Source organism: Bubalus kerabau, chromosome 9, assembly GCF_029407905.1.
Source record: "Bubalus kerabau isolate K-KA32 ecotype Philippines breed swamp buffalo chromosome 9, PCC_UOA_SB_1v2, whole genome shotgun sequence".
Classification (NCBI taxonomy): Eukaryota; Metazoa; Chordata; class Mammalia; order Artiodactyla; family Bovidae; genus Bubalus; species Bubalus kerabau.
Window position 1 is genome coordinate 20682165 of NC_073632.1, and position 19800 is coordinate 20701964.

Sequence of the window (19800 nt, forward strand, 5' to 3'; positions counted from 1 at the left end):
GTAGGGGCCCTTCCATGTGGGCTGGAGTTGAGCCTTTGGGGACCCATCTTTCCAGACTTTAATTAGGACTTGAGTCCCTGGAGCATATAGTGGTGACTCTTTAGAATCTTTTGGGTCCTGGTTCATACCCCACAAGTGTATATCCTGTTGGAATTTCCCAATGGCTATGGTATAAGACTGGAGGGTCTGAATCTCTGGATCTAGGAAGAGGTCATTGACATAAACAAAAGGTCTCCCATATAGCATCTCATAAGGACTAAGACCAACCTGTTCCTTAGGGGCAATGAGGGTGTGGAGGAGAGCTATTGATAAAGCCTCCTTCCATCCCAGGGAGGTCTCCTGGGTTGTCTTTTTTATTGCTGATTTTAAGAATTGATTGGCTTTTTCTACTTTTCCTGAAGATTGAGGCCTCCAGGCACAATGGAGATAATAAGTAATGCCCAATGCTTTCGAGCTTGGGTAACCTTAGAAGTAAATGATGTCCCATTGTCACTTTGTAATGACCTGGGCAGACCAAATTTTGGAATGATTTCATGGATCAGTTTTTTAACCACCTCCTCAGCCTTCTCAGTCCGGGTGGGAAAGCCTTCAATCCATCCTGTGACTGTATGTGTCATAACTAATAGGTATTCATACCCTTGAGAAACTGGCATCTGAGTGAAGCCCATCTTCCAGTCCTCTCCTGGGTAGGCCCCACATCATTGGACGGGCTGGGCCAGCTGGGGTCTTTGAGCTCCTTGGGGGTTGCTTAATTGGCAAGTGGGACAAGAGGAGACCACCTGTCTTATAGTTGTTTGGAAACCTGTTCCTCTGAAGGACCTTTCTGGTAATCTGTGGAGGGCCTTTTCTCCTAAATGAGTAGTGGCATGTAAGGAGTTTACCAACTTCCATTGGAGGTTCCAGGCAGAAAAAGGAGTTCCTCCTTTTGGAACCACCCCATATGATCTTCTTGAAAGCCCTCGCTCTTAGCTTTAAGAGTCTCACCTTCAGTATATGAAGGAGTTTCTGGCAAATTAGTCTGTGGAACTAAGGTGGCAATCCCTATTAGGTCATGGTTCTGTAATGCTGCTCTCCTAGCTGCCAGATCAGCTGCTTGGTTCCCTCATGCCACTTCCGTGTTCCCTTTTTGTTGTCCTTTACAGTGGGAGACTGAAACCTCAGTGGGCAGATGGACTGCCTCCAAGAGTCGAAGAATCTGATCACCATATTTGATTGGGGACCCTCGGGTGGTCAAGTGGCCCCTTTCTTTCCAAACAGCCGCATGTGCATGTAGCACTAGAAAGGCAGACTTGGAGTCAGTGTAAATGGCTATTCTTTTTCCTTTTCCCAGGTCTAAAGCCCGAGTTAGGGCTATGAGCTCAGCTAATTGGGGTGAAGTACCTGGTGACAGAGGCTTAGCCTCTGTGGTCTCAAAATTGGAGACTACCGGCTCTTCTTTTTCCATACAAGACAAAGCTGCTTCCATCAGCATACCAGATTTCCTCAGGATTGGTTAGAGGATCTTTTGACAATCCTTCTTGGGGTTTTGTCCAGTGGTCCAAGGTTTCTAGACAAGAGTGAAAGGGGAGAGAGCCCTCAGGGGTAGGGAGGAGGGTGGCTGGGTTAAGAACCTCACAAGGGGATATAGTGAGGCCTGGATTTCCCATCAGCATTACTTGATATCTGAGGATTCTTTGATCAGACATCCATAAATGGCCTCTCCCATTTAGGAGTTGTTTTACTTGGTGGCTGGTAAAAATAGTTAGTTTGCCCCCAAAGGAGAGTTTTAAAGCATCTTCTATCATGATTGCAATAGCTGCAAGATTTCGAAGGCAGGGGGGCCAACCTTGGGTAGTTGGATCGAGCCTCTTGGATAAGTAAGCTACAGGCTGGGGCTCAGATCCCAACCTTTGAGTTAATACTCCCAAGGATATTTCCTCTCTTTCATGGACATAAAGTTGGAATGCTTTTTCTGGGTCTGGCAACCTCAAGGCAGGTACCTGAGTTAAGGCCTCTTTTAGTGTAGCCTCTGCCTTCTTTTGAGGAGTTCCCCACATCAGTGGGATTGAATCATCTCGTCCCTTTAAGCTTTCATATAAGGGCTGGACAATTAGACCATAATTGGGTATCCAGATTCTACAATAACCAGTTAGCCCCAGGAAAGCTCGCAATTGTTTTCAAGTCGTGGGGGAGGGCAACTGGAGGATTCCTTGTACCCGATCAGAGGACAGCCTCCTGGACCCGTGTGTAATCTGAACTCCCAGGTAAGTGACCTTTGTCTCGACCATCTGTGCCTTAGCATGGGAGACTTTATATCCCCTTTCTGCCAAGAAGTTTAGAACCTGAATTGAATGTTGTTGGGCACTTTTCTCATCTGGAGAGCAGATTAGTAGGTCATCTACATATTGTAATATTTTCCCATTAGGTCCCAGGTCCAGATCTAGGAGATCCTGGCTAAGGGCCTGTCCAAACAGGTGGGGGCTATCTCTGAACCCCTGAGGTAATACTGTCCAAGTCATCTGTTGGTGCTTTTCTCCTGGGGCCTCCCACTCAAAGGCAAAAAGATATTGGGATTCTTTAGCCAGTGGTATGCAAAAAAAAATGCATCTTTGAGATCCAAGACTGTAAACCACTTGGCACTGGGTGGGATTTCTCCCAAGATTACATAGGGATTGGGTACTGTGGGATGGAGGGGGACTACAGCTTCACTTAATGATCCGGAGATCTTGAACCAGTCGCCAGGTTCCGTCTTTTTTATTTACTGAGACGATTGGGGTGTTACATGGCGAACTGGTGGGGACCAATAGCCCACAAGCAAGGAATTTATTTATTAAAGGCTGTAGTCCCTCCTGAGCCTCTCTTTTGAGAGGATATTGTTTCCGGTTAGGAAACCGAGTGGGATCTCGGAGGACAATGATGACCGGTTCAGCTTGGTGGGCTCTTCCAGGAATCCCCTGGTCCCACACCTGGGGGTTAATTTTGTCTTCCCATAGTTTTTGGTCCCTCTCTATTGAAAGTGTAATGCGTTCTTCAGTAGTAACCAGGAGCTGTAGAGCTCTAGGGGCTGAAAAACTTCCCATCACAAGGGTGGTCCCCAGTTCAGTGAGTATATCTCTTCCCAATAAGGGAATAGGACACTCAGGGACCACCAGAAACTGGTGGGAAAATATCTGTCCATTCCAGCAACAAAGAAGTGCTCGGGTGAATCTTTTAGTAGTTGCTTTTCCTATAGCACCCAAAATGGTACAGGTTTGGGAGGAAAAGGCTCCGGAGTAGGAGATTAAGACAGAGTAGTTAGCCCCTGTGTCAACCAAGAAATTCTCGGACCTACCTGCCACATCCAGTTGCACCCTTGGCTCCAGCCCCATGATGGTTATCTGTGACAGGCGGGCTGGCTGGAGCGGGCCGCTTCAGTCCTCTTGAACCATCGTGAGGGTAAGCTTGGCGCTTGACCTTGAGGCTCTTGGGTCCCCAGGGCAGAGTGCCGCCCAATGTCCCAGTTGATGGCATTTGTGGCAAGCCGTTCTAGGAGACTTGTCACGGTTTGGACACTCTTTGGCCCAATGCCCCGCCTGTCTACAGATCAGGCATCTGTCTCGTGCCTTGTCCCTCAAGGACTCAGGGTTTGCCATAGGGCTTCTCTGGAGGGCAGCCAGCATCTGGGCATGCCTTGTCTCTTTCTTTCTCTCCTTCTCCTGGGCCTTGGCCTCCTTCTCCTGTTCTCTGTTATAAAAGGTATTGGTGGCTGTCTGGACCATCTCATCTAAAGAGGCAGCAGGGTCCTGCTGTTGTAGCTGCTGTAACTTAAATCTGATATCTGATGCACATTGGGACAGGAATTTGTCCTTTAAAATCACCTGTCCCTCGTAAGAATCTAAGTCCAGGTTAGTAAACTTTTGGAGTGCCTCTTTTAGCCTCTCCAGAAAGGCAATGGGGTTCTCACTGGGCTCCTGAGTTATTGCTGAGCCTGGGCACAGTGCCACAAGTAATAGGCTTCTTTATGTTTCCATGGGTGGACTTCCTTAGGGGTGAATCTTTGTGAAGCTTATCCTACCCAGAACTGTTGCAACCTGAAAGCCAGGCGTCCCCGGGTCAGGGTGCAGATCCCCAGGCAGGCTGAGGCATGACAGCCTCCTAGAGATCGAATCCCCGGGCAGGTCGAGGCGTGACAGCCTCCCGAGAATTGGGTCCCTGGGCAGGTCGAGGCGTGAGGACCTCCTGGGACCCCTGGGACTAGAGGATCCCCGAACAGGTTGAGGCGTGACAACCTTTTGAAGACCGATCCCTAGGCAGGTCAAGGCGTGATGACCTCCTGGGATTCCCCTGGACTGGAGTTTGGGCGTCCCCAAGATCTCCAGTGTGACCAGTATTGGGTAGGATTAGGGGGTTGGATATTATAGAGTATTTCCTTGCTAAGGCCAGCTATTTTCTGGTTGTCTATCCAGAAGATTGTAGAAGCAACCTTGTGGGTCTGGATGGGGCTCAGGAAAAGAGCATGAAATAGGAGGGAAGGGGGCAGAGCACAACCTTTGAAAGAATGACATAGCACAAGGGTATAATGTAAACCAATTAAAATTAATTGGGTCCAAGATGACAAGTCAAATTCAAGTAAACCTTAATCCCCAATCTATAAGCCAACAGACACACCCAGAGGTGGCAGGACAGCTCCAAGGCAAAAGAGGGAGGAATGGGTGGTTTCCCAATGGCTGGGATGATCCTCTCACTCATTAGCATATGAATTCCATCCCCTCACAAAACCTAGCCAGGCCTAATCCCATGGCCCTTGCCCTCTGCAATGGTTCACACCCTGAAGGGTGGCTTCTCCCTGGATCCTAACAAATCCACCTCTTATCTCTTTGTATCTCAATGAGTTTTTGCAATGAGACATCAGAGCCTGAGTTTCATTAGTTTTGGCTGGGCTTGAGTCCCAGGAGAGAGCTGAAGGACAGGAGGAAAAAGCAATGGGAAAAACATGCCAAGGAATCCCCTTCATAGCCCGCTGGAAAACTTGCTAAATATCTGACCGGTGCTCACAGTTTCATTGGTCAGATCCTTGGCACAGAGAAGATAAAGGACAGAAGAACCCCCACCGGCTTGTGTAACAGCTATTGGGGCTCAGCAGATAGTGCCTTTGGGACATGCTGAGGAGTAGCCTCTCCAGAGTCCCTAATTGTGCCGCCTGCCTGTTCGCAGGAGGTTCGAGGAAACAAGAAACGAGAGATTGTAAATGTCCCTCCAGCTATAGGAGCAAGGTCCACTTATCTTAACCGGAGGTCTTCTGGAATCTGAGACCAGGCCGCATAAGCTTTCTGCTGAGTTCGTTTTTCACTGTCCCGGTTTCCAGCATGATGGGCCTTCCCCTGTGCTGGGTTTCTTTGCCTTCCGCTTCTAGCGCGGGAGCTTCGCTGAGTTGGGCTCCTGCTGTGCTTGGCCTCTTCCGCTCAGAGGTTGTTTCAGCCAGGTTAAATCCAAGTCACGGCACCATAGATGTCACGCGAGTGTATGTTCCTTGGTTCTTTGTCTCGTCACAACAAAGATTTGGAGCAACGGACATTAAAGCCCTCAGCGCGTCACAACTCTTGGGTCTTGGACAAACCGTGCTATAGCTCTTAGGCAAATCAGTGTTACAGCTCTATTTTATTTAGAAGATAGCAGGAGAGTGAGAGAGAGAGAAAGAAAAGAGCGCAGGCACGCGGGAGAGAGAGTCCATGAGAAAGCGCTTTGGCTCCTCCTTTTATATGTTTTTTCCTCCATCTGGGCCTGCCCTATGCAAATTGGGCTTAGCCAGGAGTGCTGTTTGTTCTGCCTGAAGTCTTCACTCTGGTCCTTGGACCTTCCTTTGACCTTCCTTGTCTTTTAGCCACTGCCATTTTGGACTCCTTTTCCCTATTTTACCTGCCTAACAAAACTATCAGAATGAAAAAGGCTGCTAGCACTGACTTTGCCAGGTCACAAGTCTAGTGGAACTGGGAAGTCACGTTTGGCATTTATGCCATTTGGTGTTTTTGTTTTTGTTTTTGTTTTGCTTTTTGGGGCACTCTTGCCGCTTGGCTTTTGATTTGGGGGCATCTCTTTGCTTTTTATTTCATTTGGAGTGTGACTCCTGGCTGGTGAAGTTCTGTTTCAGTTTGGTTTGTTGGTTTGAGTGCACAGACATCTGGTACAAACTGTTCAAGCTAATATGTGAATTGCTCACTCTAAGGTTCTACGCCCCACCTGGGAACCCCTTGGGGAAATTTTTTTAATGACTGGTCAATCTATAGCTATGATCCAATACCAAGAAAAATGGCCTAAAAAAGTTAGATCTTTATTGACATAGAATAGGAAAATGCACTGAAGTTCTCTAACTTCCAGGACTTCCTCCTGTAATCAACAGCCAGGGGCTGATCAAACTGAGACCCCTACTTCACCAGAGGGACAATCCCTGCTGGGACCAATCTGCCCTTGTTATCAGGGCCAAGTTAAGCAATATCTGATCTAAATTTTGGCTGTAAAACTATGGTCACAAAAAAATACAATTTTTGACAATGTCGTCACAATATTCTTTAGACTCCAGAGGAAGCTTGAAGAAAAAATTCTCTCTTTAAGAATTCTTGCCCTGAGGAAATAACTCCTCCTATACATCTAGACCATATCTAATTCCTGAAACCAAAAGGAACATAAAGGGGAACAAAACCTTTTAAAATCTTACTGCAACCATTTTTTATTCATAACTAAGTTTGGAAAACAAAGCTATAGGATCTCTTGTGTCTATTTGGATGTATGTATGTCTCAGTGTGTGTCTTTGCTTTTTTTGATAATATTGCTGATTGCTGAGATCAGTTTGTAAATGAACTCTAATCTAAAAAAAAAAACGTAAGCGCTTACAAATCAGTAATTCTAAATACAAGAGAAATTAACCTAAATGAATTTCAGGTTCATGTGAAATGTGAAATATTCAGTGTTAAATACCTGATATTAATGTTTAGTTGTTGATCTAAATAATGTAGACATGTCTAAGAGTACTTAACATTAAGAAGAATACTTCCATTGTACCTAGGTTTAATATAAGTTAAATATTATTATATCTGTTACAAGTATGTCAGCAAGGAAATGACCTCCAGTGAAAAGACTTCTAAACAATGTAGATGAGCTATGAGCTTTTAGATAGACTCTATTAAAAATAATTATGCTCTTTAGCAGTATGTGTCTAGTCTCTCCAGATTGGGGTAATTTGTACTTCTAAGGGTTGTGCTAAAATAAGTGTTGGAATTCTATTGAATAGCAGAGTTATTTCCAAATAAAATAAGATTTTGAAACATTTACTACTAAATACTAGTTACCTCGTACAGAGAAGCTAAAGATATTTGAGATTAAATATAAATGATGCTTGGTGCCATTCTAAAATGTGATTTAAGAAGCTTTGTCACAAATATCAAAGAAGTTTAGAACAACTCAGTCAGATAGGACTATAAGTCATTGTGAAACAATACTGTTCAGCTAGCCAAAGTCCCAATAAAGAATTTCAGAACAGATCATTTAAGAGATAAAGAAACTTAAATCTATTGTCAAAGGCAGTTCTTTATCTGAAGAAAAGGTGTCCTCTTAACAGAGAGAAAAGCTAAATTCAAGTGTTTGCACCAGCTTACTTTACTTAAAAGGTAAACTTAGTTAACTTTATTTTAAACTTAGTCCTAACCATATATGTATATATATATATATATATATATATATATATATATATATACACACACACACACACACACACATACACATACATACATACACATATACAAAACTCTTTCCTCATGGTTCAGTTTTCACAAACCTTATCGTACCCATTACTGTGTTCTTCCATCCTAAAAAGTCACCTGGAAGTCAGACTTCCTTTTCCCTTCACAAAATTCTATTCCTCATACCTTCTTTACTGAAAACACACTTCCTACCTCCCTTAAACAACCAAGAACTGACTTTTATATTAGCATTTTATAGATAAATAAATACCAGTGATGATTTATAAAACCTTTGTTTTCTTAGAGAACATTTTAGAATGGCACAAAGCATCATTTATATTTAATCTGAAATCTCTTTAGATTTCTAGCCTAATTTTGGGATGCTTCAGAGGGCCCCTGAAACATCCCAAAGAGAGATATTACACTAATTAGGTTCATTTTATGTACAGAATTACATGGGAAGTATTGTCAAGTGAGTAATAAGTCTCAGGTTATATTGTATGGTAATATGTTACTAATACAGATATCCTAGAAACTGTATGGAGTTCCTGAAATTTTGATATGTTTGGGTAAAATGTTATCGGGCATAATTCAGTTACTATCTCAAAATATTGTCATAGCACTAACCAAATTTTGCAAAAATGCTTCCTCTTCAAGATTTATGAAAAGAAAAAAAAAAGATTTATGAAAAGGACTTTTGGATAAATACCAGTTTCTGAACGGGAGAAAGATTCTAATGAAAAATCTGCTGACTTCACAAAGGTTAACAAAAGGACTGAATGACTGGTGAATATGCTTTATAACTTTTATGGTTTCTAGTTTTCCAGGTTTAAGAAAAACTTTCCCTTCAAATTAATTATGACAGTAATTTGGTAAAATTATATTTTATAAACAAATTGAAACATTTGTCTTTTCTCTCTATCTGAACCCTCCAGAGATTGGAAACTCTTAGTTTCCAGTAATTTTATCAGATAAGTTAGGAAGGTTATTTCACTAACAGGTACAGAAATCTGAAGGAACTTGAATCTGAGACCTTGAGAAGGGAGGAATTCACTTAGATCTGTCAGGAAAAATCTGTGATAAACGTTTGGCATGACTTTCCTAGCCCTGAAAGGTTTTATTTTAAATGAAAGTCTATGATCAATTATGGCTATATAAATCATCAGGCAAAGTTTATTGCGACCAGACCTATATTACAAACAAGTCTTAATTTGGTTATATTTGGTAAAAATGATGGTGATTTAAGGGAGAAAAAGATGTTTCAATGAATGTTAAATCCCAGTTTGTTAATGGAGGTCTGTATCTACTAAGACTCATTTCCTGGATAGTTCTTTGTTGTTAGGGTATATTAATGTAAAATTTAATTGCATTATTAAAGGACACTCTAGGGTTGTTTCTGAAGCTTATCTTAGTAATCTGTCTTTGGATGAAGATCAGATGCCTCGCGCATGACCTGCAGTTAAGACTGAAAGAAGACATAGTTTAAGGAACTCTCCAACCTGGATGGATGGATCTTTCTATCAGGTACTCTTAACTAGCTCATGCCCAGTGAAATTGAAGGGAAATTGACTCTTGGGTTAACTCCCACTTCCAGAGGCCCCTAAGCTGGACTGGTCTGTAAAGAGGCTGCTGACCTCACACTCACCTTAAAACAATGCTCAAACAGAGGAAACTACACTACACTAGGATGAGAAGAAGATGACATCAGAAGTAGACAGCTTGCCCAAGATGCTGATCTGACTTTTATGATCATTTATAATGTTTTCTGGATTCCTTGGACCTATGCCTATCAATCAAATCTTTTCTATCATGGACACGATTCTATGCTAGTTTAAAACTCAATCCAATTGTTTGATTGTGGCCAATTACCTATGTCTAATACTTCTGGTTTCCTTGGTGGATTTATGTTCTCTAGGGTTACCCACTAGGAAATTTATTTTAGATGAGTGTTCAGTCCTGTTCTATCTTCACGATATTACAAATGGGATTCTCTCACCTGGCCAATTAATAATACCTGCTCTGGGGATGCTGGCCATAGATTTAAGTTTTGTCTTAGGGTCATTTTAACTTAATTGGAGTGATAAGCTAAGTCTCAATTAACAAAATTAAACTATTATCTCTGAAAAGGAAAATTTCCACAATTATGGGGTGGATCTACATGGTTAACACCAGGTTATGGTCATTTAAGTTTAAAAGCTCCTTTATGTTGGGAAGGGTTAAGTCATACTAAAAACAATCAACCTGGTAATTACAAGACAAGGCTGGGTGCTTTATGAACTATGTCTCTTATTACCATTAGAGTGATTGGTATGGAACTCAGTGGATTTGTGGCACTAATTTATGGCCTTCACATCTACAGGGTTGGATACAAAGGTGTAGCCTGGGATTCCCATGAATTTTACGTCATACACATTAATGAATTAGAGGTAACCCTAGCCAGTCTACCATTGGTATGATCCCAGTGGGTCAAAGATCTGTATTCTACTGGTATGATCATTTAGCAGCTTGTGTGTATGTGTGTGTGTGTGTGTGTGCACCTTCAATGGGGTTGGAGGATGTAATTGACCATATCTAAGCCTTAACATCTTTGATAAGCTTTAAATGAGAGTAACCAGGCTATTAGCCTATTGAATTCTGAGATCTCTATGATGAGAGAGGCAGTGCTACACAACTGCAAGGCCCTTGACACCTTAAAGCATCTCAGGGAGATATCTGTGCTATAATGCAAACTGAATGCTATATTTTCATACCTGGTAAATCCTTTAATGTAACACATTTGAATCACATGAAAAATCAGCTTTCTGCTTTAAGTGACCCATTCCCTAATCTGGACTATCTTTTAAGAAAACTGGTGTGGGAGGCTCATGGCTAAAATATTTACTTTTAATTCCACTAGTGTTATTAACTATACCATTTGTATTTTGCTTGTTTCACAAGATTATCATTTCTTATATTACCAAGTGTATGAACCTCCAATGAAAATTATGACTAGATTTGAAGCAGTTGATCAAATGTATAGCTCGATATATGATCAATGATTGTAATAGTGTAACTCTAGGTTTGAAAAGATGCAATGAGAGGGAATACTTTCCTGGACTATAACTAGAAGACAGGTGTCCAGAGATCTTTGACTATTAAGACTTAGTCCAGTAATAGCACATTGAGTGTCTTATCAACAAAAACCTTCTTCAGAACTGGGAACGAGCCTTCCCAGCAACACGGAACAAAATGGTCATGAAATGCCTGCCGAAGTATGGTCGGATTTATGACCACAAGGGGACTGTGTCAACTATAGATTGGCATGAACCAAGAGCATTGCCGATGACTGGACAACAAAGGCGTCTAGAGATTGAACCCCATGCTGCTATAGTTGTTGACCTTCAACAACCCCGTAGAATGAGGCACTCTGTGCTCCAGGGAATCTGATGGGACAGGTCTTTAGATACTTGGATGTTTTTAGGGACAGATTTTATGATTTCAATCCTTGCATCTCCTCATATCTAGAGAAACACTAAATCCCTTCATGGTGATATCAGATCCTCATGACTAACAAAAAACCTTTTGTAAAATGAGTGCTTCATGGTATTGAACTCCCCCTTTGGTAAAGAATCTGCCTGCAGTGCAGGAGACCCGGGTTCAATTCCTGGGTCGAGAAGATCCCCTGGAGAAGGAAATGGCAATTGACTCCCAAATTCTTGCCTGGATAATCCCATGGACAGAGGAGCCTGGCGGGCTACAGTCCATGGGGTTATAAGAGTCGGACACAACTTAGCAACTAAACTACTACTATGTTGGGGGCCAGCGTGAGGCACACCGCCCGTGGCAAAGGTCATGAGGAAGGAGGCTCAACATATGCAAAGGCGGAATCGAGCCTCAGGAGTCCCCCTGAAAATCCTCGAGCATCTACCCCCATAACCAGAGGCTGCCTATTTTACTACTTTGTGCTCTCACCTACACCTCTGACTTTATGAGGGTGGGGGGGCTGTCCCCCACCACCTCTTTCGGAGAAGGAGTTAACTTAGAGCTCCAGTTAGTAATAATTCCTGGGCATGATAGGAGTGTTTCAACCTACAAACTCCTCCGAAGGTTCTCTAGCCTGCCTGACAGGCTTGTCCAGCCACATGTGCTTGCTCACAGCCTCCCAACTGTGAGAGGCACAAGATGCTTTAAACCTTCTAAAAGCAGGTTCTTTAGAGAAGTTAGAAAACCATTAGTATAAGTATAGTGGGCTGATTAGAAATTGTATTGGTGAAGGGTTTTTCATTTGTTGAGCCAATGTTTGTTGTTAAGTGTCCACATCCCCTGCCCTTATACACAGTCATGAATATATAGAAGAAATAAGTATTAACCTTTGATATTAATCACGTTAGACCTTAGGCTAAGTAAATTCTTTCCTTAATTAAAACCCACTACACCCTCACCCTATAGGAATGTAACTTTATCTGGTACCTTCGGAAGGTGGAGTCTTTTTTAAGAATAATCACCCCTGGAGAAATAAGTGTCCTGGTTGACTGACTGCTGTCACAAGGAGAGGGTCATAAATGTCAGCAGGCCCCCTGGCCAGAAGATGATGTAACACCCCTAAGACCTCTGTATACATTTGTATGAAGCACCTGACTTTGATATGACCCCGCGTGACTTTTTCATAACATCTCAGTGTATAAAAGTAGACCATGGAAAATAAAGAATTGGGATCAGTTTCTCGAAAGACTGGTCTCCCCATGTCTCTCTCTCAAACTCTGGCTGAGTCTCCATCTGGAGTGTGGAACCCACCAAGCTTACTAATTATGCCTGGGCTTCTAAGATCTGACCGGGGAAACCTCAGTGTCTCCTCTCCTTCGGGAGAACGGAAGGACGCCTGCGGCCTACATAAATGGTGCAAACTTCTTGTCTTGAAGTTTTATTGGTCTCCCGCCTAAACCAAGCTACTCAGCCTCTTTTGTCCACTGAATTTTCCTACTGAGCTAGCCTCATTCTATTACTCTTTGTATCTCTAATTAATATCTAATTGAAGCTATTGTATCCTGATCCTCGCTGACGCCGTCCCCGCGTCGAACTCCCTGGATCAGCCGGGGCTGGACCTCGCCAGGTGGCGCCCGAGACAGGCGATTCGAAGGTAGGTCCCCAACCCTATTCCCCCAGTGTTGAATTTTAGGGACGGCTAGGACCCCACTCAGGGTGCTGCGGACCCCCCTGTAGGATAGACAGGGCGAGTAGGAGTGGGAAGTGTTGAAAGTGTTAGAGGGTTAGAGTTAGAAAAAACGGTTTCTGAAGTTAAAAGGCCAAAGAAAAGCCTGATCTTTTGAAAGCTAAAAGCTTTATCTTCTATTATACTTAATTTTCTGACATGGTAACTGAATCAAACGAAAGACAGCTCTTTATAGGAGTAATTTTTTTTTCGTTTGTACAAAAACAGTGTCCTTAATTTCCAGAAGAGGGTACTGTTAATTTAGATACTTGGGTGAAGGTAAAAAAAAAAAAAACTAAAAACTAAAAACTTATCCTATAAATATTATTAAAAATGTTCTGGACCCCCGTCATGAGGCTGTTGGATAGCCTATGGGAGAGGCTATAACGGTGGATGGTAGTGGGTCTCCACCTTCTGCGCAGATCATATTTTCTGCTATTGATGAAGAAAAGGAGGGAGACTGTGCTGTACCTCCCGAGGAGTGAGAGGGCTTACAGGACGCTGTGGCCGGGAGCCCTGGCGAGCCCCCTCTCCCTCTACACAAACCTTTAAAAATTTATCCAACAATTTCTAATTTAAGGCGACTACCCCACCTCCACTTGCACCTCCCAGGGCCTAAGAATTCCCCAGTTTATAGCCAAAGCCTCCCAGAAGGCTGAAAAAGATAAAAAAAAGTTTCCTTTTTAAACAAAGGAGCTTTTAAAAAATATACAATATACGGAGCCTGCTCCTTGCAGAAAAACCCCCTCAGGGGGCCCTCGCCCAAGCAAAAAAAAAAGAGAGAGAAAAAAAGAAGAAAAAAAAGTGAAAAAACAGAAAAAAGGAAAGAAAATAGAGAAAGATCTAAAGATAGAAAAAGAACTAAAGAGTGAAAAGGAGAGAGGAACGGAGGAGGAAGGAGTCAGGGAACGCAGCAAGATACAGAAAGGAAAAAAAGAAGTTAGAAAAAGAGATACAGAGAAAAAGGGAGGAGGAAAGAGAAAGAGGGTAAAGAGAAAGAAATGAAAGAAAGAGAAGGTAGCGAGAAAGGAAGGGGGAGAGAAAAGTGAGAAAGGCAGGAAGAAAGGGAGAGAGAGAGAGACAGTAAGAAGGAAGAAGGGAGAATGAAAGAGGGAAACAAGAAGGAAGTGATAGAAAATAAAAGAGAAGAGAAGAGGAAGGAAAAAAGATAGAGTGAGGGAAAGAAAACTTGAGAAAGATTTAAAGAGAAGAAGGAAGAAAAAATCAGCAGAGGAGAGGACATACAGGACACTGTGGCCAGAAGCCCTGGCGAGCTCCCTCCCCCTCTGCGCAAACCTTTAAAAAAAAAAACTTATCCACCACTTTCTGATTTAATGCGATAGCCGCCGCCTCCATTTGTGCCTTCCAGAGCCCAAAAGTTCCCCACTTTGCCCCCAAAGCCTCTCAAAGTCTTGCCTAAGCCTGAGGAAGATAAAAAGTTTTTTGAACAGTGGAGCTTTTAAAACAGACTGCGTGCACAATATGCAGAGTGTGCTCCTTGGAGAAAACCCCCTCAGGGGGGTCTCACCCAGGCTAAGAGAAAAGCGGAAGGATAAGGGGATTTAGCAACGATATTAATGGGAGTGGCTGGCCCCCTACCTGAGGGCATTGTAGGACTTGTGCTAGGGCATAGCTCGCTTTCTTTTCAAAAAATTTCAGTGGTGCATGGTGTAGTAGATTCTGATTATATTGAGAAATTGAAGTCTTGATCTCACCGCCTACTAAAACTGTGCAAATTAATAAAGGTCAAAGAGTAACACAGCTTTTGCTTTTTACCTTAGTATCAGGAAAAAACTTGACTTCTCAGGCTAGGAGCCACAGAGGATTTGGATTTAGTGATCTAGCCTTTTGGGTGCAGGAAATTACAGCGTCTAGGCCTTTAAAATTTTTTTAATTCAAGAAAATAAAATGTCAGGGCTATTAGACACAGAACAGACGTCTCTTAACATTGCTGGGAAAGACTGGCCCAGTTCCTGGCCCACGCATACTACTGAAAATGAGCTGGTGGGATTAGAGAAAGTGGTATGTGGGGTGGGAATGCTGTAGAGAAAAAGGTGAGGGAAAGTTTAAAACCTTGAAGAGTAGTGAGTTCCCCGTTGCTGGAGGTATTCAAGCAAAGATTAGATGGTTGCTTGTCATCTAAAAAGCTATAGGCCAGATTTAGGTTACAAAACGATAACTGGAGAAGCTTATAAAGATGTTGTGCAACACCTCTTTACTTGTTTCTCATATTTAGGTCTGCCAAAAGTTTTGAAAACTGATTAATGCCCCTTTGAAGCTGCGGAGCAATTGTTTACTAACTTTAAATGATTTCCAGAAATTATTAGGGGACATTAATTGGATACGCCCACATTTAAAACTGACTACTGCAGATTTAAAGCCTTTGATTGCTTAAAAGGCGATCCTAATTCCAGTTCTAAGAAAAAGTTGACTAATGAGACAGAGTCCGCTCTTGTTAAAGTAGATGAGACTTTAAATGACCAGTTAATTAGGATTAATATTGCCAAAAGATGAGATTAAATTATTCTTGCCACAAAAACATACACCTACAGGGTGCTTGTGACAAAAAGGCCCATTGGTTCCATACCAGTGACCCCAAGAAAAATAGTTTTATCTTACCCAGCTTGGTGGCACAATTAATTATAAAAGGAGGAAAAAAGAAGTGTGGAACTTTTTAGAAAAGAAGTAGCAAATATAGTAATTCCATTCAATAAGGATCAACTGCAAGTCTTACAAAATAGTGATGATTGGCAAGTTGCCCTGATAGATTTCAGGGGTCAAATTTTGTTTCATTTGCCTTCAAGCCCCCACAGTAGTTAAAAGTTCAAAAATGTTAGATTGGCAGTTTGAGGATACCTGTGGAACTTTCCAACCCTATGTAGTTCCTATGCTCCCCTTTACCCTGTGGGGGAGGGACGTGCTGTCTCAAATAGGAGATACTCAGAAAAGGGTTTTCTCAATTTCTTAGTTATCAACAGGTGGTACAATTAACCATACTTTATGTATTATTATAAATACATAATATAAATATATTTGCCTAATTACAGTTTGCCTAATTAGGTATGGGTATAAATAAAATATAATAAAAGTATACCTAATTCTATTTATGGATCTATACTTAATTAATCTGTATATAAATTAGTATGTATACTGTATATGCATATTATATATATACTGTATAATTAAATATATATTGCAGTAATATAATGTGTGTGTGGCTGATATTAATTGGTATGGATTGATGTGCTGTGATATATGTTCTATATACTGTATAATTATGTGTGACGTATTATTACAGTACATTGGTTTGTGTTGGTATTAGCTGTGTACGTGTTGTATTGCTTTAATATATATTAAAATATTAATTATGAAGATTAATTCAAGTATATTGATTTATATATTATATATCAATAAGTTTATACTTGTTGCCATATATAAATACATATATAAATACATTTTGCATTTAGGTTTATCTGTATACCAAAATGAGGTAAGGAGGTTATACATTTATTATTTAAATTTATACAGACTAAACATTAGACCTAAATTAACATATCCCTAAATTTATGTTGTTAAAATGTAAATTTTAAAATTTAAAAAATTAAATTGACAACTGCTTGACAATTCCTTTGCCATAAAACCCCCATAGGTCTAATTGGGGTAGCCAGACAAAAAATTGGTTTTATGGCAAAACGGCCCCCTAGAATGGGTCCATCTTCCCGCTCAAACTAAAAAAGTAGCGGCTTCTTATCCAGGATTGATAGCTACTTTGATACTAAAGGAAGAAAGCGGAGCATTGAATTATTTGGTAAAGAGCCATCAGAAATTGTAATTCCATATAACAAAAAACAACTTGATGCTCTTCTAATGTTTGATGAAAATTGGCAGATTGCTATAGGAAACTATTTTGGTAAAATTTTTACATCATTTACCCTCCAATGTTTTGTTAAATTTTATGTCTAGACACCCAGCTATTTTCCTTGTTAGATACAAACAGTTTCCTATTCCAGATGCCAAAAATTTTGTATAAAATTTCAAATAAAACATAACATGGGCATCCCTTATTATCCCCAGGGACAAGCTATAGTAGATAGAGCACACTAAACATTAAAAATACAAATTCAAAAAATTAAAGGAAGGGGAATTTAAGTATAGTTCCCCCCCCCCCCATCAGATCTTACAACATGCTCTCTTTGTAATAAATAACCTAAATGCTGATTCGTCTGGAACAACAAATACAAAGCCGTTGGTGAAATGGAAGGACCTCCTCTCCGGACAATGGAAGGGTCCTGACCCATTATTAACTAGTGGTCGAGGATGTGCTTGTATTTTTCCACAGGACGCAGATTCTCCAATTTAGATCCTGGACAGCCTGATTCACCATGTTGCAGTCCCCCAGACATCCGGTTCCCCCATTGCTTCGATCACAAAAGAGGAGGGGCACTCCTCTGCCCCTGCCGCCGCTGCCGCACGGAACAGCTGCGAGTCGGGACCCGCGGGCCGAACCAGCCTGGCTGCTGGTGCCCAGCACACAGCGCTCGCAGCCGGTAGCCCCGCCAGTGTCTCTGCGCTTTCTTGGCCGCCGCTGAGCCCGAGGCCGGTTCAGCGAGGGAGCAGGGGCGGCGCCCGTCGGCAGGGGAGGCAAGATAAACATCGAGATCCTGGCAAGACTGACAGGGCAGCTGCAGTGTGAACTCCAACCAGAAAATAATTCTACTTATTCTGTTTTAGCTTGTCTACCCTCGCCTTATGTTTTTCTTTTTACTAATGACTCCAAGAAACTTAATGTATGCATGAATTATTCAGGTGGACCTAATATAGTAACTTGTGAACAATGTATGCTTTCATCTTGTTTAAACCCTCAATGTAATGTTTGCTCCTTTGTCGTGTTGCAATGCCCATCCTATCTTATGGTGCCTATATGATAGCTATGGTCTTACTGTGTTACAACAACTGCCGGATTTAATGTGATTGCGATGGTTTGTGGGTACTTATTTTAGGAATATCAGCTTTAATAGTAGCAATTACTTCTGTTACTGTGGCAGCAATATCATTGACTCAACAAGTGCATACTGCCCAATATGTTGATACCATGTCTAAAAATGTTTCTTTAACTCTAGCAACACAGGAAGTTATAGATAGAAAATTGGAGATAAGAGTAGATGCCTTAGAAGAGGCAATAATGCATATTGGGACTGAGTTACAGGCTTTAAAGGTGAAGATGGCTTTGACATGCCACGCTGATTACAGGTGGATATGCGTGACATCTTTGAAGGTAAACGAGACAGATTATGAATGGGAAAAGATTAAAAATCATATCTCAGGTGTTTGAAATAGTTCTGATATTGGCCTGGACTTAGGGAAACTTCATAATCAAATACAGACCTTGGAACACTCTTGACTGGATTTTACCGCCACTGGAGCAGCTAATGACTTTTTTCACACCTTCTCTAACTTTATTTCTGGAAAAAATATTCTCTAATATCCCTAGTTATGCTGTCGTTGGTGCTCTAATCCTATTTCTCATAATCATTCTTCCTTGTATTGTCAGGATTCTTCGGCAGAGCATTCGAAAGCTCGCGACTGAGCTGCATCTGGCTGTTTTAAGAAATAAAAAAGGGGGAGATGTTGGGGGCCAGCGTGAGGCACTCTGCTCATGGCAAAGGTCATGAGGAAGGAGGCTCGACATATGCAAAGGCGGGATCGAGCCTCAGGAGTCCCCTGGAAATCCTCGAGCATCTACCCCCATAACCAGAGCCTGCCTACTTTACTACTTTGTGCTCTCACCTACACCTCTGACTTTACGGGGAGGGGGGGGCTGTCCCCCACCACCTCTTTCGGAGAAGGAGTTAACTTAGAGCTCCAGTTAGTAATAATTCCTGGGCATGATAGGAATGTTTCAACATACAAACTCTTCTGAAGGTTCTCTAGCCTGCCTGTCAGGCTTGTCCGGCCACATGTGCTTGCTCACAGCCTCCCAAATGTGAGAGGCACGAGATGCTTTAAACCTTCTAAAAACAGGTTCTTTAGAGAAGTTAGAAAACTATTAGTATAAGTATAGTGGGCTGATTAGAAATTGTATTGGTGAAGGGTTTTTCATTTGTTGAGCCAATGTTTGTTGTTAAGTCTCCACATCCCCTGCCCTTATACACATTCATGAATATATAGAAGAAATAAATATTAACCTTTGATATTAATCACGTTAGACCTTAGGCTAAGTAAATTCTTTCCTTAATTAAAACCCACTACACCCTCACCCTATAGGAATGTAACTTTATCTGGTACCTTCGGAAGGCGGAGTCTTTTTTAAGAATAATCACCCCTGGAGAAATAAGTGTCCTGGTTGACTGACCGCTGTCACAAGGAGAGGGTCGTAAATTGTCAGTAGGCCCCCTGGCCAGAAGATGATGTAACACCCCTAAGACCTCTGTATACATTTGTATGAAGCACCTGACTTTGATAAAGTCAGGACTGCTGACCCCGTGTGACTTTTTCATAACATCTCAGTGTATAAAAGTAGACCATGGAAAATAAAGAATTGGGATCAGTTTCTCGAAAGACTGGTCTCCCCATGTCTCTCTCTCTCTCAAACTCTGGCTGAGTCTCCATCTGGAGTGTGGAACCCGCCATGCTTGCTAATTATGCCTGGGCTTCTAAGATCCGACCGGGGAGACCTCAGTGTCTCCTCTCCTTCGGGAGAACGGAAGGACGCCTGCGGCCTACGTAAGTGGTGCAAACTTCTTGTCTTGAAGTTTTATTGGTTTCCCATGTAAACCAAGCTACTCAGCCTCTTTTGTCCACTGAATTTTCCTACTGAGCTAGCCTCATTCTATTACTCTTTGTATCTCTAATTAATATCTAATTGAAGCTATTGTATCCTGATCCTCGCTGACGCCGCCCCCGCTTCGAACTCCCTGGATC

General features: G+C 42.0%; 1 long non-coding RNA gene across 2 annotated transcripts; it reads left to right on the forward strand.

The window, feature by feature from the left end:
- Positions 1–1659: 1659 nt before the first annotated feature.
- On the forward strand, positions 1660–19391 carry LOC129619612 (uncharacterized). Of its 2 annotated transcripts, XR_008697959.1 has the most exons (6): positions 1660–2243; positions 8349–8477; positions 9124–9215; positions 10051–10117; positions 12120–12807; positions 17219–19391. It is a non-coding gene; the product is annotated as an uncharacterized LOC129619612 (long non-coding RNA). The 2 variants fall into 2 exon arrangements; XR_008697958.1 differs by lacking the exon at positions 17219–19391 and having other exon boundaries at positions 12120–13136.
- Positions 19392–19800: the final 409 nt, after the last annotated feature.